This window comes from Ursus americanus, chromosome 16 (assembly GCF_024610735.1).
Source record: "Ursus americanus isolate L20-20 chromosome 16, mUrsAme1.1.p, whole genome shotgun sequence".
In the NCBI taxonomy this organism is placed as follows: Eukaryota; Metazoa; Chordata; class Mammalia; order Carnivora; family Ursidae; genus Ursus; species Ursus americanus.
Window position 1 is genome coordinate 43,982,101 of NC_142142.1, and position 14,833 is coordinate 43,996,933.

Sequence of the window (14,833 nt, forward strand, 5' to 3'; positions counted from 1 at the left end):
CTCTGAGGATTGGGGCGTGAGGATCAGGGATGCTGGTAGGGGAGGCTCAGCTGACAACCCATCTTCAGAGCTAAGTGGGTAGGCCTCCTTGGGGAGCCTGGGGTCTGTCAGCCCCAGGACTGGCTTAGTGAGCACCGGGGTACTTACTGGATGGAATCTCTGGCCTGCTCCCCTCTCCCCTACCCCAAACACACACACACACACACACACACACACACACACACACACACACACACACAGAGTTGAGTACCATCAGGTTGAGAATGTTTTGGTTCTTCCTGCGTTTGTCCCTGAGGTGACCTGCCAGGGTTCAGGGCAGTGGGGGAAGAGACTGAGAGGAGAGAGGACTCTTCATTCTGAGTCAAATCTCTCTTTTAAGGATGCTTCTGATGGACGTCGGGAGAGACGGATTCAGTGGACTTCCACATCCAGAAACCCAGTCCCAAGACTCCAAGGCCTGGCTTCCTCTCCCCTGAACTTGCCCAGGAACATGGCACCCCAGCCACTAATCCATTTCCTTCCTCTTTGGATTCCCCCTTTACTCTTTGTGAATGGTAATTCCTAGAAACAGGGGAGATTTTCATCTGTTTGGTCGATCGGTTGGTTAAGTACAGTCCTGCCTAGAGACAGGGGGATGGGCAAGATGACCTTTTGTGGTCCCAGGCATATGCAGGAGTGTAAGAAACCAAAACCATGGTCTAGGTTTGCTTGGATTTTTGCCTTGTCTAAGCCCCTAGGAAGGCCCCTGACTTTGTTGAGTCCTGAAGTACAGCAAGACCGAGGCCAGGTGATCCCTAACCATGAGATGGCCTGGGAGATCCCAGTCCCTTGGTGATGGTGTCTTAGGGTGCCAGTGTTGGGGCCACCCACTCGAGGGCTCCCCTGCTGACTGGACACAGGGTCATGTAAGTCCAGAGGAAGTCTTTGATCCCTAGACAAGCAGGTGCCCAGACTGCTGAGGGGCCGGGGGGAAGGAAGAGTAGATTTTCCCTGCATAGGAGATGGGAATGCTGCTCTAGTCCCCAGTGGTTGCCACTGCCCTGGAATGAAATATTTTCTGTGGTTCCTCAGGACTGGAGGCTTCACTCTGGAAATTGGTTCCTGGGTAGGCTAAGTTCCCCATTTCACAGATTGTAGATTCCAAGTTGTAATGGAGGGAGGCCACTGAGACCTCCAAGGGGATCCTAGGGAAAACTGAGTCTAGACTGGATGTATTACCCACTGCTGGGGGCTGGGGGTGGCAGGGAGAGGCAATCTCAGTATTGATACATTTATTTGGGATGCTGAGCTTTAGAGGCTCTCGTATGTTCGAGCAGTGCAGAGACTCACCAAAACCCTGCCTCCCTGCAGTTTCCAGAGGTGAACAAAACCTGCCCCCCAGTTCCCACCCCTCCTTCATCATCACCCCCTAACCCACCATCCTGGTTAATCTGTAGTCTACCATCCTGAACACAATTTCCATAACCCTCATCTCATTCTGAAAATATCTGGTTTATGTAGGGTTCATTGCCCACCCCCCTTTCCCACTAAAATATAAATTCCTTAAGGGTAGGGGGTGTGTCAGGGTTGTTCAGCAATGTGGCCAAAGTGCCAGGCATGTGGCAAGCTCTCCATAATAAGCATTGGCTGAACGGAAGAATAAAATGCCCAGGCCCATCTTCCTCTTCCCTTTCTCAATCTCACCCTGGGGGTGGCCCAGTCACATCTAAAACACCTGGCCTCAAGATAAGAAGGAGGCTGGAGCTTGGCCAATGAGGGGCTGTGGGACAAAGGGAAATGCTCCCAGAGTCTGGAAACATAACAGAAACACATGTAGAGTGACCGGGTAGGTACCAGGCGTGGCTCTGAGTCCTCAGCCTGGATTAGCTTATTTTCATCGTCACAATGTGGGTTTTGATACCACCAAGTCCACTAACTGGATGTATGATCTTGGGATAGTTATTTCCTCTCCCAGGCCTTATTTTCTCAGTCATCTATAAAATGGAGAAGAGTGGGGCACTGGCCTGGAATATCTGCTAGAACTGTAAATCCTGAACAGAGAGGGGTTGTGTATGCACTGTTATGGCCTCAATATCTAGCACAATGCCTGGGCCCTGGAAGGTCCTCAATAAATGTTTATGAAATGAACAAAGTAATGTTCTGTCGAGCTCCATTCTAGGATCCCAAATTTCCCGTTGTTTCACCGCAAGCAGGTCAGTTTCTCATTTCCCTTGGGCTCAGGAGGCCTTGTCTATTGTTTCCAAAAGCCCCAGGGGACCTTAGACTTGGAATTCACCTAGATCTGTGTCCTCAGTGAAAGTGAGGCAGGGACACCCAATGCGGCTGTGGAGGTGGAGAAGGAGAGAGAGCTGGCCGGAGCAGGCAGAGGATTCTGTGCTACCCAACTTGGATGAGTGGTAGTATCACAAAGGGGTCATGATCCACATGGCCCCAGGGCACAGATCCTCAGATGAGTCTGCACGTCAGGCAGGGCAGAGCTGACGGATCTCTTCATCTTACAGATGCACAGACTGAGGCTTAGAACAGTAAGCCACTTGCCCAAGGTCACGCAGCTGGGTAGTGACCAAGACCCGTGGCTTCCTCCCTTTTCTTCCCTTGCTGCCCTCATTGCCCTCAGACCAGAGCCCTGATGCTTTTGGCCAAGGAGAGAGCTGCTACATACGTGGCCCCTCGCCCCTCCCAAGGTCAGAATCTCTCAGCACCCCATCACTGCCTTGGAGGAATGGCAGTCGGAGCGAGAGTTGGGGAGATGGAAAACTATTGGTGACTTTTTGCACTCGATTATTTAAAGACACGTTTTATTCTTTGTAAAGAGCTGCCTGGCAATTGCCCTGGTGCTGAATTTTTGCAGATGTCAGATGCGTCCACCTCTTCACTTGAGTTGTCTAATAGCCCAAGTGGTTGCTGCCTCCATTTGTTTGTCTCCTTGGGGTGTGCTCTCTTCAGTCCCGGGAGCCCCAGGAAGCCTGGTGTTACATAAGCACCTCATCAGAATAAACATCCAGCTAAACGCCCGCTTCCTTGAGTCCTCCCGCCCTGGAGGAACGCTTACCTCAAGCCCCACGTTTTCCCAGAGCGCAAAGAGAGATTTTTGTTCCTGACGGCTTCCCCCTTATTACCAGGGGTCACCCCGAGGCGTCAAGTCCAATCTGCAGCATCTCTAGGCATCCTGTTCCTTCTGTAATGGACAGGGGAACAGGGGATCACTTTTACTCGGACCCCAGCCTCCCTCCTAAGCACCCTGGCATCCCTAATAGCAGATATTTATTCATAGAAAACCTACTGTGTGCCAGGCCCTGTGAGGGGTACCAAGAATAGAAATAGGAGTGAGCTTCAATCCCTTCCTAAGGAAAAACCAAAGTAGAGCTGAGGTGACAGACGTGTGAAGAAATAACTACAGATCAGCAGCTATAATTGAGAAATGTATGTATTCTGGGATCCTGGGAGGAAGAAAGTTCTGGCTCTGCCCAGGAGTCAGTGGCATTTGCGCGGGGCTTTGAAGGACATGTAGACTTGAACGAAGGACCGAATGAAGGAGTTAGGATATATAAACTGCAAAAAGTAATACATAACAGGAGGTGTGAAAAGCAGCAGGGAAAATAGCATGTGGAGGGACTGAGCTAAGCCACTTCTCCTGGCACTCAGCTACCCCCAAACTGGCTCTGGTCTGGCCAGACTCCCTTCTTCTTTGACTCTGAGAGGGAAACTAGAGGCAGGGGAGTCCTGGTAGCCTGCTGCCTGAGCCTCTTTTTGGCCTCCATTCCCTCCTCTTTAGAACAGAGCCAACAATAATAGCTACACCCATAGGGTTATTGCAAGGACTAAATGAGATACTATGTGCACGTGCATAGCGGGCCTTGATAAATGGAGGAATCATTATTACTGCTTTTGCTACTATTACCACTACTGTTGCTGGCAAGCCTCCAGGAACCTAAAAAAAATGCCTCGGAGGCATAAAAACACTTCTGGATATACTTGATTCTCCACATGGTAAAAGATTATTCTTCACTTCCAACCCAAACATATCAGGAAGGGCCTTCCTACTCTTTCTTGATGATGAAATGAAAAACATTTTGGAAGAGGCAGCCTTTTATCGGAGGAGCTTGCTTGAGCAATCCTCAAAGGCCTCATCTAGGTTATGTTGCCTGGGACAGAAGTCAGAGCAATGGGTGACCCACTTAGCTCAAAGCTTTGCTCATACAGGTGCATTAAAGAGCTCTACGGACACAGCTGTGTAGGACCCCTTAAAGGAGTGAGCCGACACATGCAACCCCCCAGACCCTGTTGGTGAAGGCACGGGGGTGGGGGTGGGGGCAGTGACGAAGCTGCCTGGCATTTGCTGGGATTTGGGCCTGGCAGTCCCACATCCAGAGGAATTACATGGACTTTTCATGGAGTACACTGTCTTGTCCCGGTTTTCAGGACCACCCCCGCCCCACACACTTACCCAAATGCCCAAGCCAGAAAATGGGATCTCATCCCTGATGCAGCCTGACCCTCACCAACCCCCACCCTCCATTTCAAGCCTGTCACTTCTCCACCTGTAACACCTCACAACTGTGTAGAGTGTTCTCTTTCTCCACTGCCCCTTCCTTTAGGCAGGGCATCGTCTCTTGTAACACCTTCCTAAAAGGTCTCCTTGCTTCCCCCCCCTGCCCCGCCTTCCTCTAATCTGTTCCATACATTGAAGCAAGAGTGATCTTTCCGAGACACAGATCTGGCCAAATCAATCTCCTGCTTCAGACTCTTCTGTCACCACCCACCCCTTGGAAGTCTGGCCCTCAAGATGCTCCACAGTCTCCAGCCCAAGCCCTCACCACAGCCTCTGTCCCACACCATGCTCCTGTCAGATGGGACATCCTGTGTTTCTGCCCTCCTGCCAAGCCCCCCCCAGCTACTGAAGTTCCCTCAGCTTGAGCACTTGTAGCCACTCCCTTGTTTTTTGGCTAACTCCTCATCCTTCAGGTATCAACCCAGACAGCTCCTCTCTCGAGGAACCCTCCTCGACCTCGCAAGATTTTATTAGGCGCCCTCCTCGGGGCTCTCAGAGTGGTCCACCCTTGCCGGATGATAGCACTTAACACACTGTACTTGAATCGCTTGCTTACTGGTCACCTGTCTCTATTCTCTCACCGCGCACTAAGCTCCGAAAGGGCACATTCCCATCCTGAATAATCCTTGAACATCGCGGGCAATAAATATTTGTTGAATGAACAACAAATGAACAAAGAAATGAATAAACAACAAATTGAATGAATGAATGAATGAATGAATGAATGAATGAATGAATGAACGAAAGAAAGAACAACTTAGGACACATAAGCTGAAAAAGATCCCATAACAGGAGATCATCCCCACCAGGGAAGCTGAGCACATAATGCGGGAGGCAGACACACAGGGTGGAGGCGGGAAGAGGTCGGGGGGCTGATCCAGCAGGCAAGGAGCAAGAGAAGAAGGGAGGGGCCCTGGCAGAAAGGCAGGAAGGACATCCGAAGAAACTGCCCCTTTCCATCCTGCTCCCGAACCCTGCACCCCATCTGCATAAATCCCGGCTACCTGAGAACACAGAGTTTTGCCAATGAGGAGACTTACACTATTTCATAAACTTTCTTTAAATTAAAATCAGGCAACACACACACATACACATATACCCCACAGACATCTTCGTCGCTGAAAAGTTGCTCCCTATAAAATAAAAGAAGCTGTTTAAATGTCTTCCTTCCAAGCTAGCCCCACAGAGCTGGAGCTGAGAATACATTAGCCTTTAATGAAGTGAGACTCTCATCTTCCAGGAGACACCTCATTTAGCGCAATTGTTTCAGAGCCATTACAGAAAGACAATTACAAGGAAGCGGGGAGAGTAATTGGAAATGCTGGCAGGAGTTGGGCGAAATGATAATAAATAAAAATATTCAACCTAATAAGCTTCCAGGAGGGGGTGGGATGAAGAAAATCAACATAATTAGAACTGAACCTTAGCAAGGAAAAACAGACAGCAGGGTGGCAAGTGCTCAACTTGTACAGGAAGAAAGAAGAAGTCACGTGCCGCCCAAGATGATTCCGGGCCGCAGGCTGCCAGCCCCTCCGGAAGCTGCTGGAGGGTGGAGGGGCGCCCAGAGCTGTCGGGGGACTCAGGGTGTGCTGTTCCTGGCCACGAAACCTGGGTGTGTGGAAGAGGCAGGCCCGGCCTGGTGCGGCGGGGTCCTCTGTGTGCGGAGAGGGGGCCGAGGGAGGCCGAGACGGGGAGCACGGCCCGAGCCCTGACTCAGTCGCTGCCAGTCTCCAGTTCTGCCACCATGTGCAAGAGGACCCCGCTTTTTGGGTCTTGCTTCTCTCATTCTAACTCCAAGGAGGAAACTCTAAGACCTGTGAGTGCTCTACCCGTCTCTGGTGAAGGCTGTCTCCTCTATAGGTGTGGCTTCCTCTCCTTAGCGGATAGGCCCCCTCTTTGGTTCTGAAATTTCAACACGAGAGCCTAGAAATTAAGCTTAGGGAGTCAGCCTAAGCATCATTTATGTAAAAGTCATTTCTGACCCCACTCTATTTCCCCCCAGGGGGCCCGGGCCACATCCTACTTGCTGGGCTCTGGCCCTGCCTGTTGGGTCCAGCACAGCTCCTAGAACACCACTGTGCTTGATGATAGTTCTGTCTCTGTCTGTCCCTAAAAGGCCGTGCGTACTGTTCAGAGCATTTGCAGAGGAGATGGTATGAGGCCTGGGACTTGTTTCAAAATAACCCCAGTGAGCAGGGGAGTGCTGATTTACACCATGATTTCTTGTTTGGTTGTTTTTGAAAAAAGCAACGTAAGTAACGTGAGGTCAGGGACCTCAGATTTGTCACCCAGTACCTAGCTTAGGACCCGGTACACAGAGGGCACATACTTATTATTCTGTAGCATAATGGGTCTCTAGTAAATATGTCAACCAAACCGACTAAGGATCAAACTGAAGCCAAATTTTAAAACTTCGGAAGATTCTCAGATAGTTTCAATCAATTCAAATAAATAGAATTGAAACCACACTTAATTTAATGAGAGCCTGTAATGTGCCGGCAACGTGCCAGGCCCTGGAGATTCACAGGGGAATAGGATCCCCAAGTGACTTTCCCTAAGGAATTTGTCATCTAGTGAGATTCAGGTTGTAAAGCTTTAGGCATGATGTGAAGCCACACTAGGGGGTGGGCCATTTGTCCAGAGACAAGAGCAAATATGTATTAGTCTCACCTCCTGGACAGTGGGGCGGTGGCCTAAGTCCCTGGTCCTCAAATGAGTTTACAAGTCTAACAGTAAAACATTTTCATACACCTTCAATATGTATATATATCGACCTGTGTGTGTGTGTATTAGACCTACTGCCCTACCAATATATGACATGTCTTATGAAACATACTCAGAAATGGAAATCTAAACAGGATGAGATAAAAAATACTAATAAATAAGTTGAAATCTTTTCTTTTCTTATTCCAATGACCCACCTTGCTTACTTTATTTTGGAGACATTATGTGTAGACTACCAGTGTCCTGGGACTAGACAGCCCTGCCATATAAAAGTAATTCCACGGGTGCCTGGGTGGCTCAGATGGTTAAGCGTCTGACTCTTGATTTTGGCTCAGGATCTCAGGGTCATGAGATAGAGCCCCGTGTCAGGCTCCACGCTGGGCATGGAGCCTGCTTAAGATTCTCTCTCTCCCTCTGCCCCCCCCCCCCCCCCGGCTCACTGCTGGCTGGTGCACATGCTCACGCACTCTTTCTCTCTCTCGAAAGAAAGAAAGAAAGAAAGAAAGAAAGAAAGAAAGAAAGAAAGAAAGAAAGAAAAGAAAAAAGAAGTAATTCCAGTCTGTTCAGTATACCAAACAGAATTTAACACCTGCTTTTCTCTTGCTGGCCATAGCATCCAGTTTCCAGTAACTGGTGTTGAATGTGCCTCCGGATCCATTAGAACCCTGGGACAAAAAAAGCCAAAGCAGAGGATGGGAGAAGAAACCAGATAGCTCCCTCTGGGAGAAACTAGGAGTAGTCCTGTTCATTCACTCATTTGGTAAACACTTATCACAAATTCAGAATGTGCCATGTGCCATGCCAGGTGGAGTGAGGGCTCCAGGGCAGAACCCCGTACTGGCTCAGTTTCGTGGAAAAGGATGGATGCAGATATACTCGGGATGGAGGTGGACGCTGGTCAGTGTCAGGAGATTCAGGCCAGGTGCTCTGGGAGGGCGCAAATGCCTTCCCCTGAGGGATCTAAGACTTGTGCAGGAGGTGGCACGGGACTAGGGACTATGGGCAGGGTTTGGCCATGCAGAGAGAGAAGAAAGACTCTTCAGGAAAAGGAAATGTCTGTGACAAAGACACAGGGGCAGTAAATTAAGGGGGTCGTTTTGCTTCGCCTATCATCCATTCCATCTGGAGATCCCATATCCTGAGGCCAGGTGGGAGAGAGAGAATGCTCACCAGAATTGCAAATTCAAGGGACAGGGGCCTGCTCTCAGACTGAACACGTTGCAAACTAGAGAGTGAGGCCTGCTGCCGGGCCAGGCTCCCATCAGACATGCCAGTGGTCTGACCAACAAAACAAGCATTTATGGGCTGTGAAAGGCTAATTGGGAGAGAAAGCCAGTCTAGTAATGGGCATTCTCTTCCGTTAGGGATGAACAGACCTTGAGCTGGCCTTCAGGTGAGGCAGGACAGATGACTCCTAAGGCCCGTGCTCATTCTGGGATGCTACACTCTGGACTCTTAACCCCTGGAGAGCGAGGCATCTTTGGGAAAGATGTAACTAGGATACAGTATGGGAAAGAGTCACAGAAAGGTGCCCAGAGTGCACCGGGAGCTCAAGGATGATAAACCCTAGCCAGGATGTGGTCACATACTCATCACCAAGAGACTGAGTTCTAACCAGGTAAATGAGGGGGATGGAGAGCATTCTAGGCAAGGAGAACCTCACATGTAGAAGCACAGAAGCACAAGAGTACAGAAACCCAGCATCCTGCTGATAGAGGCAGATGGTCACAAGATCCAGCCAATCCAAAGAAAGCAGGAACTGTTGGGGCCCTGGGGGGAGATAGGCAGCCTTGGGAGTCACCCTTAGGCAGACCCTGCTCTGCCTAGAGCTGGGTACCACACACAGTCAGTGCTTAATAAATGTATGTAGATGGTGAATTGTCATCTCTAGGAAGTAAAGGCTGGGATAAGCAATTCATTCTTATAAAGCCCCAGGCAGCGCCACATGCTGAGATGCATTTATTAAAGTCTTCTGATGAGAGAGGGAGGGAAGAGAAGAGAAGAAGGGAGGAGGAAGAGCTGGGATGGGGGGCTGCCTGTCAACATCCTGACAGAGCCGCACACTCCCACCCCCCCACCCCCGCCCCCACCCCCACCCCTTTACATCCAGGAGCAGGCATAGGGTCTCAGAGGGGAAAGCAGACAGGAGCCATGGAAAAGAAAGGAAAATGCAATAATGTCCTAAGCTCCAAAGCAGGGTCAAGTGTGCCTACAATTCCTTTAATTTTCCCAACGACCCTGTAAGATGGAATTTTTAGTACTGTGTAACAGATAGGCAAACTAAGGCTAAGTAAAACATGGTTGGTAGAGGAAGCGGGAGCTCGAATCTGTAGGATACTACTCTTCCAGATGCTTCCCAGACCCCAGAGCAGATAGGGCAAAGTGAAGACAGAGATGGATACCAGCTGGTGGTTTGCAGCCCTAGGTCCTGAGTCTCCTCCTACCTCCCCAGGTTCTGCTGGCCCCTGGATGTCCCTAGGTGAAACCCTAGAAGTTGGTGAGAAACTGCCCCAGGACCCAGGCTGAAGATGGCCAGCGGCCCTCTAGGGGGTTTCTAACAGAAGGTTAAGGTTCTCTGTTAAGGGCAGGTCAGAAGGACCCTTAGTAGACACATCCACAGCAGCCTCCCATCCCCTTCTCGCCCTGATTCCTTGCTCCAGTCCTGACTTACATTTTGCAACCATTCCAGTCTCTACCACCAAACCCTCAGTGGCCTTAGGCGACTGTTAGCTCCTTTTGAGGCTCAGTTTCCCCACTAAGTCAGTACTCAGGAACTCACTGATCTTTAAGGTCCTTGAGCATCCCATGAGCCTCTTGCTCACTCCCCAGACTTCTCCTTTTCCTCCCCACCCCATCCCATAAAAGCCAGGAGTCCCTTCCCTCAGGTGAGTCACCTGCAGTCTGAGCCACCCATCATAGGCCCCTGGGTCACCTGCAACCCATCATAGGACCCCAGGGACTGCAGGCGAGGCCATCCTATAACGGAGGGCTAGAAACTGGGAGTAGGCAGACTACCACCAGGGCCTCTGTACAGCCCAGCCAGGGTGTGCTGGCCACCAGATTTGGGAAGGTGGCCAGGTCCCTGATTCAAAGCCAATCCCAGCTGCCTCATCTGAGAGAGAGTGGTCTGCATGCAGCGGGGAAGTACAGTCTTCAGGGTCGTGCAGACTAAGTTCACTGCTTCTCTTTCTAGCTGTTCAATGGTGTGTTGCTTCATCTCTCTGATTATGCCCAGCTCCCTGATTTGTTCTGTTCTGAGAGGACTTGTCTCAGAGGGTTGGTGGGAGGGTTACAACAGATAATGCATGAGAAACACTGAGAGCAGTGCCTGTCACACAGCAGAAACTATTCTTCGGTGCCCCCTACATTAGTATGACAGTAGGACTCCCGAAGTACTTGACAGTCGTGGGAATCACATGGTGTGGGGAAGAGAGCTGCCACCCACACGCAGCCAGTCACCAAGGCTGAGCAGTTTCATGATGAAAAAACCCCCTTCCAGCAGGAAAGGTCCCCTCCCCCCTCCAGGGAGAGACCCAGGTGGGTCACTTGAATGTGATACACTTTTTTTTTTTTTAATTGGGTTTAAAGTTATAAAACAACAGCAGTGAACTCCTCCTGTCTCTGCAGGTACTTGGGCCCAGGTGGGGATCAGGGGCATTAATTAAACTCACTCAACCTCCCCCACAGGACCGGTGGTCCTGTGTCCCCAAAGCTTCTCGCCGTGTGGTCTCCTGCACCAGAAAGTGGCTCCTCCTCAACTCCCAAGCCTGGGAAAGGATCCACCTTGTGGACCAACCTCACAAGCCACCCTCAGACACCCACCCCCAGACGCCCACCCCAACGTAGCCTAATTCGGTCCTAAGTATTCCTAAGGTGCATTCCAATTTCCCGCTGTAATAAATGGCACAGAATGCAAATGGAGGTGGATGTGGGACACAGATGTTTGCACTAATTTAATTGAGGGAACACCTTGGATTAAACACTTTGCAAAACACTCGCAAATAGGTTCAGTGCATTCGGTAATGAAAAACCTCCCAGCCCCCTGGCACTTGGCTGCGGCTGCCTGGGGCTCCAGGAGCGCGGCTGGGAGTGGGAGGGTGTGGGGGAGAAGCCCAGAGCAGGGTGGAGACAAGATGCCTCCAGACACAGGGAGAGAGGCGAAGGAGCCAGTTCCTAGGAGGGCTTCCAACAGATTTTCCACCAGCTGGGGCTGACTCCACCAAGAGAAAGAATCTGGGAGGGTTGAGGAGGGAGGTAGGCAGCACCTGCCTCCCCATGTGGGTAACTGCTCACCTGTAGGGGTCAGCAACAGGCAGGTGCGTCCCTGTCCTAAGGACTCAGCTCCAACCTGGAGGCCTCACTGCCCAGCTGGCTGATGGCCAGTCACCCACCGGTACAGGATTGAGGTCCCTAGGCCCAGTAACCCCATGGAAGATCAGCCTATTTGATCTTTTGGGCATGAGGGTGGGTGGAAAATATCTCTTAGATATTTGGGGTTTATTTGTAAGGCAGTGCTCATTTCTTTGATGCTTCTTCCTCACCTTCCCTTCAGATTAGGGGACTTCAAAAACTCCAACCCTGTAGATCTACCAAGCTCCAATCCCCTCCTTCACTTTTCACCATCCATCCATCCATCCATCCATCCATCCCCTTAGCTCTGGGGCTACAGAAAAGAGTGATGCTCATCTGCCCCTGGAGGTGCGTGCTGTGGCCTGGGAGGCAGACATGAACAGCTGCAGGGGCAGGGCAGTAAATGTGCTCAAGGAGGCATCCGTGGTAACCTGGGAGCCCAGGGACAGTGCAGCGACTTGGCATGAGAGGGTCAAAAGAGAGTGGAGAAAAGGGGAGATGGATTCCTGGCAGAGGGAACAACATATGCAAAGATAATGAGGCACAGAAGTTTAGGCATTTGCAGAGACTCAGGAGAGACTTCCCATGTGGGTCCACTTGGGGGACGGGTGGCACAAGTGAGGATGGGCCATTTTCACCAGCCCCCTCCTCCCACCCCAGCCCCTGATAGTTCTCATAGTTGGGCAAACCTAGAATCAGTTCCTATAATGATTGCTCTGTAAGTCTCAGAGTTCAAATCAGGCCAGGATGATTTTATATTCCTGAAAACAGAATCCCTAATTTTCAAACACAATGATCACTTCAAGTGTAATAACCATTATAATAATAACCTGTTATACTTGTATAGTGCTTCATAGTTTATAAACCACTTTCACATTCTCTTATAATCCTCTATCAACAGCCCTTCGAGAAAGATAGAGTAGGTAGTTTCGGTATTCTGGCTTTCTGGATGAGAAAATTAATCCCAAGGTCTCAGCCACGTAAATAACAGAACTAGGGTTCAAACTCAGGTCTATATGACATCAAAGTGCATGCTTGTTCACTCATTCAATCATTCAGTCATTCAGCCATTCAGTGCATCATAGAGCACTGGTTGAGCACCTATTATGTACCAAGAAACATTTCAGACTCAGAGCATGGATAGCATGGTGGGGATATTAAGATGAGTAAAATCCTGGATGCAGAGACAGCACACTGACAGATATACCTGGACGGAAAGGAAAACAGCAGGGCAAAAGGCAAAGCACTAGGAACCAAGAAAAACACACTCTCTACAAATACTTTCTCACTCATAACACACACACCCTGCAGCCTGTGTACACATATGTAATACATACATGCCCTTATCACACACAAAGATAGGAGCCATTTCTCCTGGGGTGCCCCCCCCCACTCCCCAGCATGGAATGGGGACATCCCCACCTGACATCCCCACACCTGACATCCCCACCACTAGCTGGGTAATAGTTCAGACCCCTCAGTTGGAGGCCACCCTGTGGGGCTGAGTTTTGCCCCATCCCACAGCACACATAAGCATGCCAGTACTGTGTGAGCCCTGGTGTCATGGCAGCAAGGGTGTGATACACTTCTAGGCTGGCTGGCTGGCTGGAAGGGTGGATGGATGGGTGGATGGATGGTAGATGGATGGACGGATGGGTGAATGGATGGATGGATGGTGGATGGATGGATGGATGGTAGATGCATGGATAGATGGTGGATGGGTGATGGATGGATGGATGGTGGATGGACGGATGGATGGATGGATGGATGGTGGATGGATGGTGGGTAGAAGAATGCTATAGATGGATGGATGGGATGGGGAGGGACACTGGGAAGCACAGGAGATTTCACCTAGCTAGAGGTAGATCCTAGAGGGTAGATCCCCTGCCAGTGGGCCCAATTACAGCTAAACACTGCTTTACTTTCTGATGAGGTCAAATGAGCCTCAGTTACCTCTGCAAAAACAATACCCACCTCACAGGACCTATGTGAGAATGTGTGATGGGAGATGCTGAGACATGTAGTGCATGACGTAGCACATAGAGATAGGACCTTCCCTCCCAGGAAGTGAAGGGAATGGACAGGCAATTAACTTTGCAGAGACTCAACAGATATCAGTCTCCTGACTTCCCACCACCATCGTCCAACCTAGGGCTTTAAGGACTTACTAGAGAATGCCTCTCCATCACCCCACCCTCTTCTCCTAGGGTCGGTCATTCATTCTTTTTTTCATTCAGCCAACCTTGTAGGGTGCCTATTATGGCCAGGCCTGGTTTTAGGCACTGGGATTAGGAGAAGAATAAGATTCGGTCCTTAACTTGCGTAGACAGACAACTGTGTTTGAGGTCCTGGGATGACACAGAGGACACAGAAGGAGTGCAGCAGTGTTTCACAAAAGGCAGCAAAGCTCTGAGAGGAGGGAGTCATAGAGGAGATATGCGAGCTGGGTATTGCAAGAGGAACAGGGTGTTACCAGGTCAAGGAGATTCCAGACAGAGGACATAGCACCTGCAAAGGCTCTAAGGTGTGAAGTTATACAGAGTATCTGGGGGCAACTGAGCAACTAGGTATATTTGGGGTATCAGGAGTAGGAATGTGCCCTTGTATCTGAGTGTCTATAAGTAAAAGGGAGGCGGAAACAGCAAGGGGGGTAGGAGATGAAACTAGAAAAGTAGATAGGGATGAGCCTGGAAGTCCATGGTCAGTCAGGCCAAGCAGACCATAGATAGTAAAGCATCACCCGGGTGGTGCAGCACGGGTGGGACCAGTCAGATACAACAGCATTTATTAGGCCCCCGCTATACAGGCACAGCGCTAGGCTCCTCTGCATATAGGAGGCTATCCTTGGCTGACTCTGATGATAAATGAATTTGACGAGGTATTTTCCTCTTTGATTCAGGCAATTATCCCTGGAGAAATGGCCAATTTGGGAGCAATTTTTCCTCTCTGAAGAGCCAGACTGGCTGGCTAACAGCAAAAGCAAGGGGAGGGTTCCCACATGGCCACCAACACCACCACCACCCACAGCCAGAGCTGCTGGGAGCCGTGCTTGGAAATCCTTTAGAATGTCCTGGGGATTTGGGAAGAACTTGAGAAGGGATCATGGTGGAGGTCACAAGAGCCAGAGAGGAAGAAAAAACAGGGGAAATCCCTTAGGCCAGACAAAGATTTACGAGTCTGCATTTCTAGTGAACAGGACAGAAAGGC

The 14,833-nt window shown here is 50.2% G+C and overlaps 1 protein-coding gene across 10 annotated transcripts in view; it reads right to left on the minus strand.

The window, feature by feature from the left end:
• Positions 1–14,833, minus strand: part of PKNOX2 (PBX/knotted 1 homeobox 2) — a 257,373-nt gene that overhangs the window by 165,183 nt on the left and 77,357 nt on the right. For 2 of the 10 annotated variants that reach the window (XM_087868313.1, XM_087868314.1), the window contains exon 3: positions 3,053–3,178. The exons of the other annotated variants lie outside the window; for them this stretch is intronic. The gene's annotated coding sequence lies outside the window, so the exon portion shown is untranslated. The remainder of the gene's footprint in view (positions 1–3,052; positions 3,179–14,833) is intronic. 10 annotated transcript variants of the gene reach the window in all.